Source organism: Balaenoptera acutorostrata, chromosome 7, assembly GCF_949987535.1.
Source record: "Balaenoptera acutorostrata chromosome 7, mBalAcu1.1, whole genome shotgun sequence".
In the NCBI taxonomy this organism is placed as follows: Eukaryota; Metazoa; Chordata; class Mammalia; order Artiodactyla; family Balaenopteridae; genus Balaenoptera; species Balaenoptera acutorostrata.
The window spans coordinates 30,211,102-30,228,288 of NC_080070.1; the positions used below are offsets into that span (position 1 = coordinate 30,211,102).

General features: G+C 40.4%; 1 protein-coding gene across 2 annotated transcripts in view; it reads left to right on the top strand.

Moving 5' to 3' along the window:
• Window positions 1-5,243: 5,243 nt before the first annotated feature.
• FAM3C (FAM3 metabolism regulating signaling molecule C) overlaps window positions 5,244-17,187 on the top strand; it is a 57,488-nt gene continuing 45,544 nt past the window's right edge. Inside the window, exon 1 of one of the 2 annotated variants that reach the window (XM_007177249.2) lies at window positions 5,244-5,455. The gene's annotated coding sequence lies outside the window, so the exon portion shown is untranslated. The remainder of the gene's footprint in view (window positions 5,456-17,187) is intronic. The other variant, XM_057550298.1, reaches the window with a different exon arrangement.

The window sequence follows — 17,187 nt, forward strand, 5'->3', positions numbered from 1 at the left end:
GAGATCTTAATGTTTAATAAAAATACCACAGTCACAGTGAATCCTTTTGTGCTTAGACTAAAGGGTTCTCGTATTCAGTTCTTAATCAAGGACTGAAGTTACAGACTGAAGCAATTATGTTTCAGGAAAATACAAAGTTTGTTCCGTATTTGTTTAGTTGCTTCTTAGAGGATTTTCTGATAGATTTTTTTTTTTTTAATGAGATGTGGAAAGAAGTGTTTTTAGATGACTTTATGTGAGGCTTATTCATTCATTTAATTAGAATTAGGGATGCAGTCACATTTTCCCATTTGCTCTGTAGCAGTAAAAAACAAAATATTTTCTCCCAAGGTCTGATAAATATATATTTTAAAATACCTCATAGACTATGTGAGTATTGTGTACATGCAAGATATGTGTTGTTTGTGTGTGTGTGTGTGTGTGTGTGTATGTGTGTGTATTTAGGCTGCTCTCTGGCTTCTGTATCTTTGCTTTGCATTACAGACAGGTAACATTGCCATATAAGACTTCAAAAAGTATTTTTTAGATTATGATGCTGAGTCAGAAATTTTTCTAGCCAGTAATATTTTATAAAACAGAATAATAAACTATTCTTCTAAAGAAACCGCTAGTAATCTTAATAATTGTTTATAATACACACTCGTACATACTTTCAGGGAAAGGGAGGTTTCTTTGCAGTCATGATTACAATACATATTTTAGATGTGGGTTACCATACTCAGTATATTATTTAATATGATTTATAACCAAGACAAAAATGCCAAATTTTCCCACACTGAAAGATCTATTAAAAGATCTAATCCAAACCAGAATTTCCTAGGGAGTAGCATAAAGATATCATTAAAAAAATCCAAATTTTTATGGTTTCTATAATTTTCTTGTATGTTGCTAGAAAAGCAGTAATAGATGGAAAACTAGAGTACTTCTTTATGTAAAAATACATTTGTTATAATGATTTCATTGTATCTTACATATGTTTCATGGTAAATTAAACCACTTATTTTGTATAGACTGTGTTACTTATGGACCAAATACAGTGTCATGAAATCTGTGGGCTTGCTAGTTTATTTTTTTAGCTAGTTTTTTAAATGATACTATTTTGCTTATATGAGGTATCTAAAGTAGTCAAGCTCATAGAAATGGAATGCAGAAGGGTTGTAATGGATTGGAGAGACAGGAGGATAAGGAGTTATTGCTTAATGGGTACAGAGTTTCATTTCTTCGAGATGAAAAGAGTTCTGGAGGCGGGAGGTAGTGCTGATTGCACAACAATGTGAATGTACTTAACATCACCAGACTGTACACTTAAAAACAGTTAAAATGGTAAAAACTTATGTTAAAATGGTAAATGTATCTAAGGAAAGGAAAGGAGGGGAGTTTAGGGTGAGGCATTTAGGCAAAAGTCCATCTGACTCATTCAACACAGGCTGTGAGAAAGAGAAGTCAGGAAATTTGGAGTCTTTACAGAGACAACTAGGATTAAACTTGGCTCAACTGATGACGCGTTTAGCTTGGCAGGGAAGGAGTTGGTAGGATGAGAGGGTAACACTGATGTCCCATGTCTTATACCTATAGGCTGGAGGAAGTTTGAGAGTCCTGAATGTACACTTCTGTAAACATTCTGAACAACAGTTTTTAAACCACACCTGGGTGTGGTATTTAACTTAGTGTAGGTATCGTATTTGACACTTTTACTCTTGTTTTTATTAGTCTACCTCTGTTTTTTCCCTCCCCCTGATATTCTTTAAAAGCTAGGAGAGTTCCTGGCTATCTCTCTACAAGTTTGACTTTACAATCCAGTATAAGCATGCTTTAATATCTTAATGTCATCCCACTCCTAGGACCTGTCAGCTTGCATTTATGCATGTATGTATGTATGTATTTGTTTATTTATTTTTACTTTGTCTTTTTACAAACCTTTTCCTCCATGTTTCAGTAACTTACCACTACATAAAAAACTACCAAAAAACTTAGAAACTGAAAACAGCAACAATGATTTCTCGGGCTTCCCTGGTGGCGCAGAGGTTAAGAATCCGCCTGCCAAGGCAGGGGACACGGGTTCGAGCCCTGGTCCGGGAAGATCCCACATGCCGCGGAGCAACAAAGCCCTTGCACCACAACTACTGAGCATGTGCTCTAGAGCCCACGAGCCACAACTACTGAAGCCTGCGCACCTAGAGCCCGTGTTTCTTAACAAGAGAAGCCACGGCAATGAGAAGCCCGCACACTGCAACGAAGAGGAGCCCCCACTCGCCGCAACTAGAGAAAGCCTGCGCGCAGCAACGAAGACACAACGCAGCCAAAAACAAAGTAAATTTAAAAAAATAATAAATTTAAAAAAAACAAAAACAATGATTTCTCAAGATTCTGTGGGCTGGCTGGTTCCCACGTGGTATTGTCTGGGGTCACTCATGTGGTGCACTCAGCAAGCAGCTTAGCTGGGGCTGGACCACACAGATGACTTCACTCATCTACAACTCTGCATGGCTGGATGGTTTGGGTCTAACTAGGCCTCTCTTCCATTAATGCTTCTTTTGTTGTTGTTTTTTAATTTTATTTTTATTATTTTTTTGGCTGCATTGGGTCTTCGTTGTTGCGTGTGGGCTTTCTCTAGTTGCAGTGAGTGGGGGCTACTCTTTGTTGTGGTATGTGGGCTTCTCGTTGCAGTTGCTTCTCTTATTGTGGAGCACAGGCTCTAGGCATGCGGGCTTCAGTAGTTGTGGCTTGCGGGCGCAGTAGTTGTGGCTCACAGGCTCTAGAGCACAGGCTCAGTAGTTGTGGTGCATGGGCTTAGCTGCTCCACTTTGGCCTCTCTTTCTCTCCACGTAGTTTCTTCTCGTTCAGTAGCCTGGTCTGAGTTTCTTTATGTGATGACTGGATCCTAAGAAAATGGAAGCTTCAAGGCCCAGAAGTTACACAGCAGCACTTTAGCTGCATTCTGTGGGTCAAAACAAGTCCCAGGGCCAGCCTAGTTTGCAGAGGAGGGACACAGACTCTACGTAAAAGTGGCATGAATTTACAGGAATGGGAGGAATTGTTGGTGGCTGTATTTGCAGGCAGTCTACTACTCCATATACAGATAACTGATGCCGAATGAAATATTCTGCTTGAGAATGGGTCCAATCAATATTCTGAGGCTTTTCATCAAGTTTAACCTTTAGCAATATTATATAATCTTTATGTGGGAAATAGTATAGTATAAATTATAGTTTTATATAAAACCTTGTACCCATTGAAGAGAGAATTAATTTTCTTTTTAACTATAGACAAGAGTGAGCTTTGAGGCTTGAATTTTGGGCATGTGGGTTTGAATCTTGGCTCTGCCACATACTAGCAGCAGGATCTTGGACAACTTTCTCTTTCTGTCATGCCCTTTTCTTCTCTGTATTTATAGGATTATTGTGAGGATTATATGAGTAAATATATATAAAGTGCTTAGGAAAGAGCCTGGCACAAAACAAATACGTAATAAATATCGGCTTTAAAAATATAAATGATCATTACCTATTATGTAACATAGCAACACTTCTTTGGATTAAGCCTCTTGGAGCTGCAAAGTCTTCTGTAGTCTTATTAAATGCAATCACTAATCCTGACTATTTCTCCTGCCTCCCCACCTCTTGCCAAGTAAAAAGGTAGGTGAAAAAACTGGTTGATTAACAGCTGCTCTAAAGAAGTGATTTACCGACTTTTAAACATTGCAATCCCTATGAAAAAATATAATTTACATTGTAGGCCAGGACACTGCTACCTACTCAACCACACTTAACACTGTACAAATGTTTCATGAAACAATACTTATCCTCAAGTTGTGCTGTGAACTCTGATGTTTTTTTGTTCTATTCTATTTCAGTGAATCAACAACAAAATGTTGGTTGTGACCCACTATTATTAATTTCATTACCTACTGAAGGGTTCTAAGTTACATATTACGGTCATTGGATATTCAACACACTTTCAGTCCAGAAATTGTTTCAAGTGTGGTGCTATAAGAACATAGCATATGTCATTTTCATGCAGGCCAATTTGGTTATGGAGCAAAAAACTTTTTTCACAAATATGGCCTGACCTCCCTAATCAAGAGGCTTCTAAATTCTTTCAGTGGGACCTGAGGAACTAGGGAAGGCATGGTGACAGTGCATGTTGTATTTTGGTATCATAAGAAACAAAGTGCCTTGTTTGTTTGGAGCTAGATTGACTAGGCTGGAATTCCAGCTTCACAACTTACTACCTTAGATGTTTGAACAAGTGATTTAAACTCAACTTTGGAGTCTTGGTTTTTTGATTTGTTAAAGCAAAATACAGATCATATTGACTTCGGTTGAGTTGTGAGCATTAAATGAGAACACATTCCTAAAGGCCCATCAAGGTCCAAGCAAAATAAGGCTCTCAGAATGCATTTATTGCTTCCTCCTCCTACCATGGAACACAAACTTCCAAATTCATAGCTATTACTTAAGTTCTGTGTTTTATATTTTTGCAGGAAAGTTAAGACTTGGTAGAAGACTAACTATGGTTAGACCCTATTATTTCTTTAATGCAATTTAATTTCTACAACCATGTATTGTTCCGATATTCTACCTAATAATAGTTAATGATGAGAGTTATTAGTTATTCTGGAATATGTATCGGAATTATGAAACTATTTTGTGTTCTCAAGTTTTGGATAGTGGGACTTGGATTGACTTCTCAATTAACAGCACAATCGTGGGAAAAGGTGTGTACAGGAGAAAAACATTTCTGTCGGGTTGCTAAATAAATGAAACAAAAGTGAGGTGCAAAATACAAGCACTACCTTTCTCCTTGGGTCAGACATTTGGGGTTACCAACGTTCTAGCGCTCCGACAGGTAGTATTTTCACCGTAGGTTAGTTAGCTTTTAAGGAGTCAAAAGGAAATCGTCTACGACCTTACGTTGATATGACCGTCTCGTATACCCTAGCTGGTGGACTTCTAGAATGGGACTGATTACTTTAAAATTTCTTCCTTTAAGGTGGGGATTATGGAAGTGTGGGTCAAGGCGGAGTGTGGTGGGAAGAGGCGAGACCTATTTGCCCTTTTCTGGGGTGCGGCCAGCCGCCGCGCCTGCGGCTCCCACGTGGCAGGTCCCGAAAGCGCAGCGCAGGCGGGGGGCGGGGCCGCAGAGCCCTCCCTCTCAGCTCTCCGGCTTTTCCCTGCGGCCTGCAGGGCGCCCCTTCGGTCCTCCACCGCCAGGGGGCGGGCGCGGCTTCCCGGCGGCGGGGCCCATTGGCCGCGGCGGGGAAGCGAGGGAGGCGGCCCAGCGGCTAGCTGGCTTCCTCTTGGCCACTCGCGGGGGTGAGGGGAAGCCGTAGGAACCCGGGAGGAAGCGGAGGAGCGAGCGGGAGGCGGCGGTGGCTCCTGTCGGCCTCCGGCAAGACTGACCGCAGGGAGGCCGGAAAGTGGGCGCGCGTGGCGGAGAGGCGGGCGGGAGGCCGGTGAGACGCACGGGGAGGCGGACGGAGCCGCGGCCGAGGGCGGGGAGGATGGAGGGAGGCTGGGGGCAGCCGGGCACCCACTTTCACCTTCATCCTCTGGTCACCCCGCGACCGCCGGCCCGGGGTGTGCCCGGGCGTGATCGGGTCGTCGTGGCGCGTCCCGCCGAGGGCAGGGCGCGGCAGGACCAGGGCACCAGAGCGTGGTTGGCCGGGGGTCCGGGCCGCCGCCCCCGCGCGGGCATCCCCAGTACGGTGGCCAGCCCTCCGGCTCCGCGGAGGGCGGGGCGGCCACTGCACCTGGCGCTCCGGCCTGTAACTGGCACCTGGGGCGCGCGTCCGGCCCGGGGGGGCTCCCGCTCGGGTCGGAAATGGGGGCCGAGTGCTCTAAAGAGGCGGCGATGGAGTTGTAAGTTACATTTGAACTCTGAGGAGGGCGGTCTTGGCTCACTTGTAAAGTTTTAGTGTCTTCTAAGCTGGAAGTACTTTTTATTTTTAAAACCTATTTCGGCCCATTGGCATTCGGTGTCATTGATGGATGTGCTGTTCGTTCCTTTTTTTCTTTTTATTTCTTTTTCTTGTTTTTTCCCCATTTGTTTGCCGCTGTCCTCAGTTTCTACCATATGTTACGATTTGTGACCCTAGATCTAAATAATGAGTGTTGGACTGACGTTTGAGATTAAGATCTCCAGCTGTAATTTTTTGTGTTTTCATCATCCTCTACCTTTTGCTTTTTAAAATTTCGTGTCATACAAAACTATTTAATTGACAGAACCTTTTCCTTGTTTCTTTTTATTTGGCCGAAAAGAATATGAATACAATGATTCTAGATATTAGATTGCTTACTAGGCACTGTGTCACGTGCTTTCATATGCACATTTATTTCTTACAACCCATAGAGTAGGTCCGTTTGTGTATCTTTCCCAATTTTACTGAGAAATTATGAACTCCCATAGATGTTACGTAGAGGTTGATGCTGACAGTAGATCCCAGACCCCTTGAACTCTTAACCACCTTTCAGGACTAATGGTATGCTGTCAAATTTTACAATTTTACATTAAGGGAAACCTTAATGTTATTCATATAGTGCATCATTGAGTACAAAGGGATCTCCATTTAATTTAGAACATACAAGTTACTAACTCATGCCATTCAGCAAGAGATTGGCAGAATCAGCATCCGGGTTTGTCATATCATTAACTGTCTCTTTTTAAAGGCTGCCAGTCTCTTGAGTTCTCTGGCAGTTTACTAATTAAATCACAGGGGTTTTTTTTTCCAGTGTATACAGGTGTGAGAAGCTTTGTTTCACAGATTCTGTGTAATGTTTTCTCGGCTCATTAAAGACTAGCATTTCTTGATAGTAAGAAATAAAACGAGTTTCATGCAGTGATTCTCAACCTGGGGATCTCTCAGGATCACCCATAAATGAGGCTTTTTAAAAAGGACGCGGTCAGCCCCCCCACCCCGCCCCCCGACCCGCCCCCAAATCCCCAATGGAGGGGGCTTCTGTTTAAAAGGGAGTCAAAATAAGACTGAGCACCACTGGGTTAAAGTGACTTTTTAAATAAACCTAATATATGTTACAATTAAAAAAGAATTACTAACTAATCTTTTCATAATTAAAGATACATTAAAAAGGGAAAAGTCACTGGAGAGAGGGTCAAAGGACAAAGAGATTGTTGAATGGTGAAAAGTAGTCCCTGTGGGGAATCATAAGAATGTTATTTTTTTTTTACCACATATTTTAGGTCTCAAATGGGCAGTCTCAGTATTCAACAATTTTTACATTCATTTAGACATATGAGAGTGCCTATATGCACCAGTAATTATAGGTAAGGTGGATACTGTGTGAATAAGGCAGCCTGGGCCCTCACAAAGCTATTGGGTCGACCAAAAAGTTGGTTCGGGTTTTTCCATAACATCTTATGGAACTTTAAAAGGTTTTGTGAATTTTATTCCGCTCCTAAAACTTTAAAAGGTTTTGTGAATTTTATTCTGCTCCTAAAATAGAGCCAGCTGATGTTCTCTCAGAGGAGGAAATTGTATTCCACTGCCTCTAAATTTCCACAGTTTACCCCATCAGTATTCTATCATTGTCTCCTTCATCGGCCTGTTCCTTTGATTCAAGCTATTTCATTACTTACATCTGCCTTATTTATAATCTAATTAATTTTCATTTGTTCATTATTTTTCTAGTCTCTGGTGAGTTTTTAAATTTCCTTTAAAAACTAAATTTAATCCACATAACATAAAATTTACCATTTTAAGCGTACAATTCAGTGACGTTTAGTGCATTCATAGTATTGCGCAGTCACCACTTCTGTTTAGTTCTACAACATTTTCATCACCCTAAAAGGGAACCTCATGTTCGTTAAGCAGTTACTCACCATTCCCCAACCTTTGGCAACCACTAGTCTGCTTTCTCTGTCTACAGGTTTATCTATTCTGAATATTCCATGTAAATGGAGTCTAGCTTCTTTCACTTAACATTATGTTTTAGAGGTTCATTCATGTTGTAGCGGGTATCAGTACTTCGTTCCTTTTTATGGCTGAATAATATTCCATGTATAGACACATATTACATTTTGTTTAGTCATTCATCCATTGATGGATCCTGGTGGGTTTTTATGTGCTAGTGAGAAAAAGTTATGTGGACGTCTGTAGCTATGAGTCTGCATTAATTTTCATCATAAGTTCTGCATGGCTTGTTTAGATAGTATCATGGTTATCAGGTGTACTACTTAACTCTGCATACCATTCAGCATCTGCAGTTAGGTGATCATTAAATGTGTATTGAAGGACCTGTGGTCAACAAAAAAATGAATTTTTTAATTGGTTCAGAAAACTTTACACTAGAATCTTCTTACTACCAGTTCTTTGAAAATGGCTAACTTGCATCTCCAGGGCCCTTGGGCAGATAGAGCCACTCTGCGCCTCCATTTCTTCACATAAAAAGTTTGACTGATAGAATTATGTCTGCCCTGGTGCAGTGAAATTCTGCAGACTACTTAAAGACCGTATAAATGAAGTGAATGTATGGGGGAATTCTAAAACATTCAGAATAGGAACCTGTAACATCCCATCTGATGTAATGTAAAATATTATAGTTACATGAGGAGATGAAGATAGTTTACTACTTATACTCTCCTGTAATTTTGTGCCTTTCTCTCATCTCTTTTTGTAGCGATTTGTGAACTAGACACTTCTTTATCCTGCTTATGTTCAACTTATAGTTAACATGTAGTTTTATCTTTGCTGTTGTACTCGATAATGTCTGTTTCTCCCTCCCTCCCTTTCTTTCTTTCCATCTACCCATTCATCCATCTTTCTTTCTCCTCTTGGATGGTATAGTGTAGGATTAAAGTAGGTTACATTACAGCTGTTTAATTAACAGTTGTGGAGCTCTGAAGGAGCAGACAGAACAAAATGTCATTTTGTCTCGTTTTCTGTTTTTGGTATGTTTGTACACTCAGTTACAGAAATCTGATCCCCATTTCATTTCTTCAACTGGATTATGACTTTTTAAGCAAAATTCTGCTTTGGTAGAGAGGAAACTGCAAGAAAATATTGGGACAGTTTTAATTTTACACTCTGTTGTAACCATTGCAAACAGGAGTTCTCTTTGCTCTGTTCCTCAGCACATTATTTCCAGATTTATTCACTGCCCACCTCTCCCTCCTCACCCCTGCAGGAGACCTGGCCCAGAGTCAGGTTGATTTCCATTCATCGTTAAGGAAAGAATGAAGATTCTTGTCCTGTGAATTTTACCTTTGGGCTTTTTTGGCCTAGATCTGACTTACTCCCCACCACTACCCCAGACGTCTCTGTGTGTTTGGATTGGTGTACTGTTGGGCTGAAGTTCTCACGTCTAAGCTGGAATGAGGGTCACCTGGGGAGTTTAGTAACCATTCAGGAGTTTTAACCCTCACTCCACGGGATTCTGGGCTCAGGAGTTTGCCTCATAAAAAGCCCACTAGTAATTGTGGTGCCCATGGTGTGTGTTATTTTATAGTTGGGGATTCAAAGAACCAGATACAATGTTTCACTGAATCTAAGATCTTTGTAAGGTACACCATTATTTTATTATTTTTAACCACAAAAATGTGGTTGTGAGCCTCATCCTGATTTAAAACTTGTTAAAATAAGGGAAGTAGTATGTATCTTGGAATCAAAATACAGTGTTAGGTACCTGAGAAACTACAAGCTCCTCTTGTTATGGTAAAGGGTTATTATGAAGCTATGGGATAAAAGAATTATAATGTAACAATTCTTTAGACCGTTTACTTTGTAAAATTTGTTTATAATAGAGTTTAATATGTGATGCCTGTACTTGACATATGTTTGTAACGAAGATTATACTGATGACTTTGTTTTAAAATGCAAGGTAGCTGGATCATAGGGTGTGATGCCCTCCAGTTTGGCCCCGTATTATTTTCATCCTACCCATTTCCAGTCTTTCACATGTTGGTGTTTCAGATCAGGTGAGAAGTCTTACTTTTAAGCTTCTGTGTACGTTAGCGATTTCCATTTTGTAATCACAGTCCTTTAAAATATTTACCTTAATGTCACGTTGACATTATTGTGGCTTGATCATTTGATTTCTTTTTTATCACTTTTTTTCTGTTAGAGAGTTCATAACCCTCATTAATGCCAGCTAGCCGGTTATATGCATATACACCAGCCACCTACTGCCCTATAATGAGTAGTTCTAGGGTGTTGTGGTGGTAATTGGCATCAGCACCAAGTCTGGGTCAGAGTAAACCTGAACTTTGCTTGCCAACTTAAATAGAAATACCGTGGTGACACATTGGGTCCTGAATGAGAGAATATCTGTAGATTAGGACAAATCTTTCCTCATCAATGAGAATTCATTGAAGAGCAACCCCTCCTGCTATGGTGTTTCCTTATGACATCATTTTGGCAAACGAAATATTTTTGTCAGGAGAAACCTGCTTAACTATGTTAGATTTGGGATGGGGAAAGCTGAATATGTGTCCATTTAGTTTCTAATTACTTGAAGTACTGATATTTACAGAAAACATGGTTAAATGCCTGTTGATCAACTGAAATATTTCAGAAATCTAATACCAAATTTCTGAAGAGGAAAGACTGTAGGTCTCTAGCAAATTCACATCACAGTGGTGGAAGGAGTTGTCCTCTGGAATTCTCAGTGTAGGCTGAACACTGTTGCAGTAGTTCTGCTCTTAGAGGGTAGTGTGCATGGGGTCTGGCAGGCTTGATTACTTCTCCCTGCACTAGTCACTGGGGCCAAGTCAGGACAGGCAGGGCACTTGCATGATGAGCAGGGCTCTTTGCTAACTGGTTTTTAACTCGAGGGACAGGCTGGGATGACAGTTATGGTTTGTCGTGTCTCATTCTTAAGAGAATGGAGTTTTACCCAGCTGCTGCAGAACAGATGGAAGTTTTCTAAAGTGTTACTCTCTCCAGGCACTGCCAGGAGAAGCAGATAAAAACAAAGGATAGCAAATTATGCTGGGTAGACACACTGTGGAGGAAGGCTAAGTGCACCCAGAACATTTTGCGGGGAAGGGTGGGGTGCCTTCTGGTTCAGTTGTGCTTTTCCACAGTATGCTTTTAATTCTGTTTCTGAGGCCAGTTAGATATTAATCCTCTTTTTAATGTAATTTCAATGTGTAATTTCAATGTGATGCTATTGTATTAAGAAAATAAGTAAAGCCATATGATATTAGTTCAGAAAACTTATAAACCCAGGATTAGATCATTCGTATCCCTCTCTTCTTAAGGTTTTCAATAGAACATTAACGTTTTCTTCTAAAAGATTTATTTATTGGTTCTATAGAGCCATTGTTTAGAAGTTTTTGGTCTGTTGCTCTGCGGTCTCACCTTTTTGAAGGCCATTTTGCAGGAGATTGGATACATTTACATTTTCCTCAGTGATCTTTGGAAAAAGTGAATATATTCTTGGCATTATAGAATTATACAGATCTCCTCCTTTCTTTCCCAAATACTTTGTTTTTAGCTCCTTTGCTTTTTTTTTTCTTCTAGTCAAAATCTAAGATTAGTTTAGTCATTTAAAAACCTGGGATACTTTTCTAGTTGTTATGTAGACATCGAAAAATTTCCCTTTCACCATATAGGGTCATACTTACACTTTTAAGTGTCTGACACATGTGTGTTAAAATGGTAGATTTTTAAAACATCCATTCTCTAGGATTCAATATCAGCGTCTCCTACTAGAATTAAAATACTGTTAAGGTAGTAATTGGATTTTTTTTCTGTTGCTTAACAGAAAACACCAAATTCTGTTAAATTCACAATATTTATAACACGGTGATAGCAGCTCACATATCATACTGAGTGTTTGAATGTTAAGATTCTTTCAAATGAATGCAGTCTTCTCACCCTCTGCATTTCGTTATTTCAGAAATGTATCCCTCCTGGTGAAGATGTGTGCATAGTGGCATCTGGGAGAGATGGGTACTTGATAGCAGTCTGCACCTACTATAGTGACAGCTTTCTATTAAAGCAAAGGTTTCCTAAAACTAAATATTTGGAATTTTAAAAACTGATCAAACATCAGATGCACAGTTACCCACCCCCCCTTCTCCCTTTTTAAGCCCATCACAAAAATAATCACTTTTAAACACTTAAGAAAACAGTTAAGATCTCGTCACCATCATTTTACAGTTAATGAAATGGGGTATAATAAGATTAATTTTCCCTGGTTTTTTTCATGTCTCCTGGGATCGTTTGGAAAACATTCCTAGATTTATTCCCATCTTTGCTGTAGGTGGACAGCTTCATCTGTAGGAAGGGAAGGACTTCTTTTCTTTTGAAGAGGATCCATTATGTTGCTTCTCACGGAGTATATGCTTCTTCCATGAAGAGCAGTTGATTATGAAAATGTGTGGTGAACACGTATAGAACACAGAACTCAGCGTTGCCTGATTTGTCCTACTTCTGTACTAGTACTTCTAAGAGGACCCATAGAAGCCCTATGGGAATTGTATATCCCACAGATAGCCCAGCAAGAAATGTTGGAATATTAGAGCACGGTCAGGAAAGTTTTTTATTCCTCTATTTTAAAAGTTTTTAAAATTTAAATTCATTTTTTATTCCTTTACCTCAGGTTGGCAAATTGTGACCTATGGGTCCACATGGGTCACGAACCAAGACTGGCTTTTATATTTTTAAGTGGTTGGAAAGAAAAAATCAAAAGAAGAATAATATTTTGTAACGTGAAAATTTTATGAAATTCAAATTTCAGTGTGCATAAGTAAAGTTTTATTATAACACCACTGGGCCCATTTGTTTCCATATTGTGTATGGCTGCTTCTCAGTTACGACTGCAGAGCAGAGTAGTTTGAATAGAGACTATATGGTACACAAAGCTAAAGCATTTACTGTCTGGCCCGTTTACAGAAAGTTGCCGACACTTGCTCTATTTTATTTACATAAATGCAGGTATTTTTTGCAAATAGTTTTCTTTAAATACCATACTTTTGTTTGTAAGCATAACATTAGAGGAACTTACCCTTGTGACTTTTAGCTGCAGTATTCTTTTGATTTCAGTATTATGTCATTTTCCTCTTTAACTGCTCTGGGACTGAAAATTTAGTCTCTTACATTTTGATCTTGAAGGGGTCTGGGTTCTCCAGAGAAATAGAACCAATAGGAGACCGTCTGTCTGTCTTTCTGTCTGTCTGTCTATCTATCTGAGATAGATAACTATCAGAAGGAATCAGCTCATGCAGTTGTGGAGGCTGAGAAGTCCCAGGGTCTGCAGTCGGCAGGCGGGAGTCCACAGGCCTGAGAGCTGGGAGAAGTCAGTGGTGTTAAGTTTCAGTCCAAGTCCAAAGGCAGGTGAAGACCAATGGCCCAGCTTGAAGACAGTAGGCAGAAAGAGCAAATGCTGCCCTACTCAGCCTTTTTTGTTCTAGTCAGGTCTCCCAGCGGATTGGACAAGGCTCTCACTTGGGGAAGGCAAACTGCTTTACTCAGATGTTAATCTCATCCAATAAGACCCTCACAGACAAACCCAGAATGTTTAACAAAGTACAGTATCTGGGCACCCAGTGGCCCAGTGGACTTGACACACATAAATTAGCCATCACAGGGCCTAAATGTACTTTGATTCTATTTGCTTGCACTTTTACCTTTTTTTTTTTTTTTTTTTTTTTTTTTGCCTTAGTCCTCTTGAAAAGCCCTAGTTCATATGAATATTAGAATCGTCTGTTGATTGTCAGTTGATTCATTTAAAATTGCTGTCCGGGAGGAAAATTTTTCCTCTACGGTTCTAGGTTCCTCTGCCTGGTCTAAAAATTAAATTAACATGAAACAGATTAACAGAAAATCAATAGTTCAATAACATGTATACATGGGGGAGACCCAGGAAAACTGAGTCCTTAAATACTATCTTCCGCTAAAGACAAAAGAGGAGGGATGTAGGGGGTAGTGGTTTGGGACTTCAAAGGGGAGGAAGGCAATTCACATGGAGATGGAAAAGCAGATGTTTGGTAAATGTTTGCTGGGTCTTGCAGTGGCAATGGGACACCTAGAGGAATTTTAACGAACAGATTTGCTAGGTTCCTCCCTCTCTACACACATGTAGTTCATACTACAGTTATCTGTGGTGATAGTTCCCTTCCTGTTATAGACCCTCTATAAATTCTTTAGGCAGCTAAGGGGGAAGGTCAAAGAGTCTTTTGGGCCTTGACTGTTTCCAGCTCGAAATAATTAATACACCAAAGAGACATTTTGGGTTGCAAATTTTGTTTCCTTACATTGCCGTTTGGCCAGCACTGAATTAAAAGTGGATTGAATGGAGTGATAGTTTTCTTATATTTTTGGAGTATAATTGGTAGTGTTTTCTTCTGGCTTAATTAAGTGATCGTTGTTTGTTAATATTAAATGTATCAGTGAGTGTGTCTGTATACTTCATTTTCCTTTGTCCTGTCTGTCTTGGACGAGTGTTCTTTTTTTCTTTTCTTTTTTTTTAAATATCTGCGTCCTTTAATGGCAGTAATACAATTATTGGATTAAGAGACCACAGGAGGAAGGGCAGGGACGTTTCTGGAAGACAGATATGGAGTACTTTGAAAAAGGGGGCGGAGTAGAGTCATGCAACGATCATTGTAAAAATATAGTACGTTGTATACATATTTGCACCATCAACTTTCAACTCTGAAATAGTATTTACGCTTTTGTTACAATCCTGGTTAGAGAACAGTTTTTCTTTCAAAGCTCGGCCTGATGGCAAATGGAAATTTCGGGTGAATTCATAGTCCCATGAGGTTCTTAGGCTGCCTATTCCAAGAGGAGGGTTCCAGCTTCTATTTCATCCACAGATTTCAGTATTAAAAAAGTATTTAAATTTGCTTTTACAAAAGAAAATTCTCAAAGGAGGGAAAAAAAAAAACCCAACCATGGCCACGCTGTGTATTCTTTCTTATTTTACAAACACTAAGGGCTGCAGCCCTCTGCTTCAAGGCCAACACTGGTGGCTGAAGAAAAATCTCACTCATGATTGTTTAAAACGAAACAAAACAAAGCAAAAAGACACAAAGACAAACCAAACCGACCTGATCATGGCGCACTGACCCTGCGAGGCTGCCTCTCCCGCCCTTGCTTCTGACGCCAAACTCAACAACTGTTTCTTTTCTGGGGGAGGGCGTTTGGTATAGAACCCTCTTTAACCTCCTACCCCAAGGAGGTGGGAGGGGGAACCCTTTGGCTGGGACACCACGTTTCCTCATTATTAGCAAGAAAGAGTCAGGGCCCTTAAGCGAGGTGGTTGAGATGGTGGGATGAGGAGGAAAAAGGCAGGAGACAGCCGGCAAGTACCGACACACAGGCGGGAAGGAGCCCTGGCCGCACAGGCCTCGCCCAGTTCCCCTCAGGCCACGTGCACGGGGTGGGCCTCCTCTGGGGCTCTGTGGACAGGCTGGGGCCTCAGCCAGGGCCCTGGGGGAGGTGGGGGAGCTCGGGCAGGCATCTCTGCGCCCTTCCTGGCTCAGCCGGATGAGGAGAGCAGGGCACAGGCTTTGGGTTCCATGCCCCCTACCCACAGTGGGGACTGAACGAGTGTTCTAACACACATGCTTAGTCATTTTGACAAACCCGTCAGAGCCCTAGAGTGGCTAGTTGGCAGCAGGGATTAGCAATTCCCAGAGCCATTTGCAAAAGCCAAATTGATTGACATGGAATTTTGTCGGGAAGCTTCTTAGAGCATGGCAGGGAGCTGCTGGGAAGTGGAAGGGAAGTGGAATTGTTTATAGTATCAGCTTCTTACTTTCCCTTCATATGACCTTGGACAAATCCCTTGACCTCATCTATAATGCGGTAGGGCTGTTGGGAAGATTACATAAAATAAGAATGTGTGTGACTTACTCTGCTGTTTGCATTATTTCCTAGTTTTTGTTAAATGGCAACACCTTCCCCTCCTGGTGAATAATTGTTTTTATGGCTTATTTTGTTGATATAGAATGGGCCCTTCTAATTTACCTGGTGTAGGTGGATCAAGTCCACTTCTCAAGGAAAGAATGAAAGTATCACTTGACCTGTGTTTTTATCTATTGTCCTGAAGTTGATTGATTGTAGGGCAGTGCCTGTTTATTCAGGCCTGAATTTAACAAAACTTCATGAATTAGACCAAGTAGACAGTTGGGCTAAAGGAAATGTTTAAATTATAAGAAATTCGAAGAAATCCAGTATGTCGATCCAAGATCCTAATTCAGGTTCTCTCTTTCAATCCAGGTTACTTACTTAATTAGCGTTTATCCAGAATGGTGTTTCCTTGCTCAGGGCAGCGTGATGGCCCTGCTTGCAGTGGGCTCTGATGATTGTGCGCTTTACATGTTACAACCTGATCTGGCTCAGTCATTGATCTATAAAACACTGAAACTTACTGTTTTGACCTAGACTACACTTTTGGGGGGAAAATGTATTTCACAAATGTGCTGTTAGGGTTTTTGTTTATTTGTTTGTTTTTTAATCTGTCTTAAAAATACTCTCCTCCTACCACCCATATTCTTATTTTGGAAATGGCTCTAATTTCTGTATCTCTACTTTTTAATGAACATATAAGAACAGTTATAAAATTTTCACCTGTTGCCTCTGAATGAAAGGGCTCTGAGTTTCTAGCAGAGACCTTTTTCCTCCTCTTACTGTTGTGTTCATTTTCTCTGGACCTTTTCTACCTCCCCTTGATTGTTGGAGGTTCAGTTTGAGGTATATACCAGGCTCTATTAAGGTATTACTTCCCCCCCGTCCCCCAAGATGATTCTATGTAAAGATTTTCTTTGTTTTTAATGTCCTCCTAAGAAGACAAGTTAGGAATGATTTGGAATTAGCATATTGTAAACAGATGCGCCTTGATTTGCTCTCAAATGTATTCAATACTCTTATGCCGATTTACACTCTTGAATCATTAATTTGCTTCTTAAGCAAACTAATTAAAAATGTGTCGTGGCTGAGATTTGATGAGATTTTAATTTAGAGATTTTATTAAATGTTATTCTCTGAGAAATTTAATGGAAAACATGGATTTGGCTAGACCACTGTAGTTGCTTATATTGTGGTCTTACTAGTGTTAAGTTTAGAAGCAGGCTGGTTAGGCAGTCCGAACAAGGGGTAGGTACGTGAGGCAGTGATTGGGATTGTACAGGTGTGACCTCCTTGGCAGGTAATGGAAACAGTGAAGTAGAACATCAGGTGTCTGCTCAACTGCTTATCACTCTTCAAAAAAAATTATC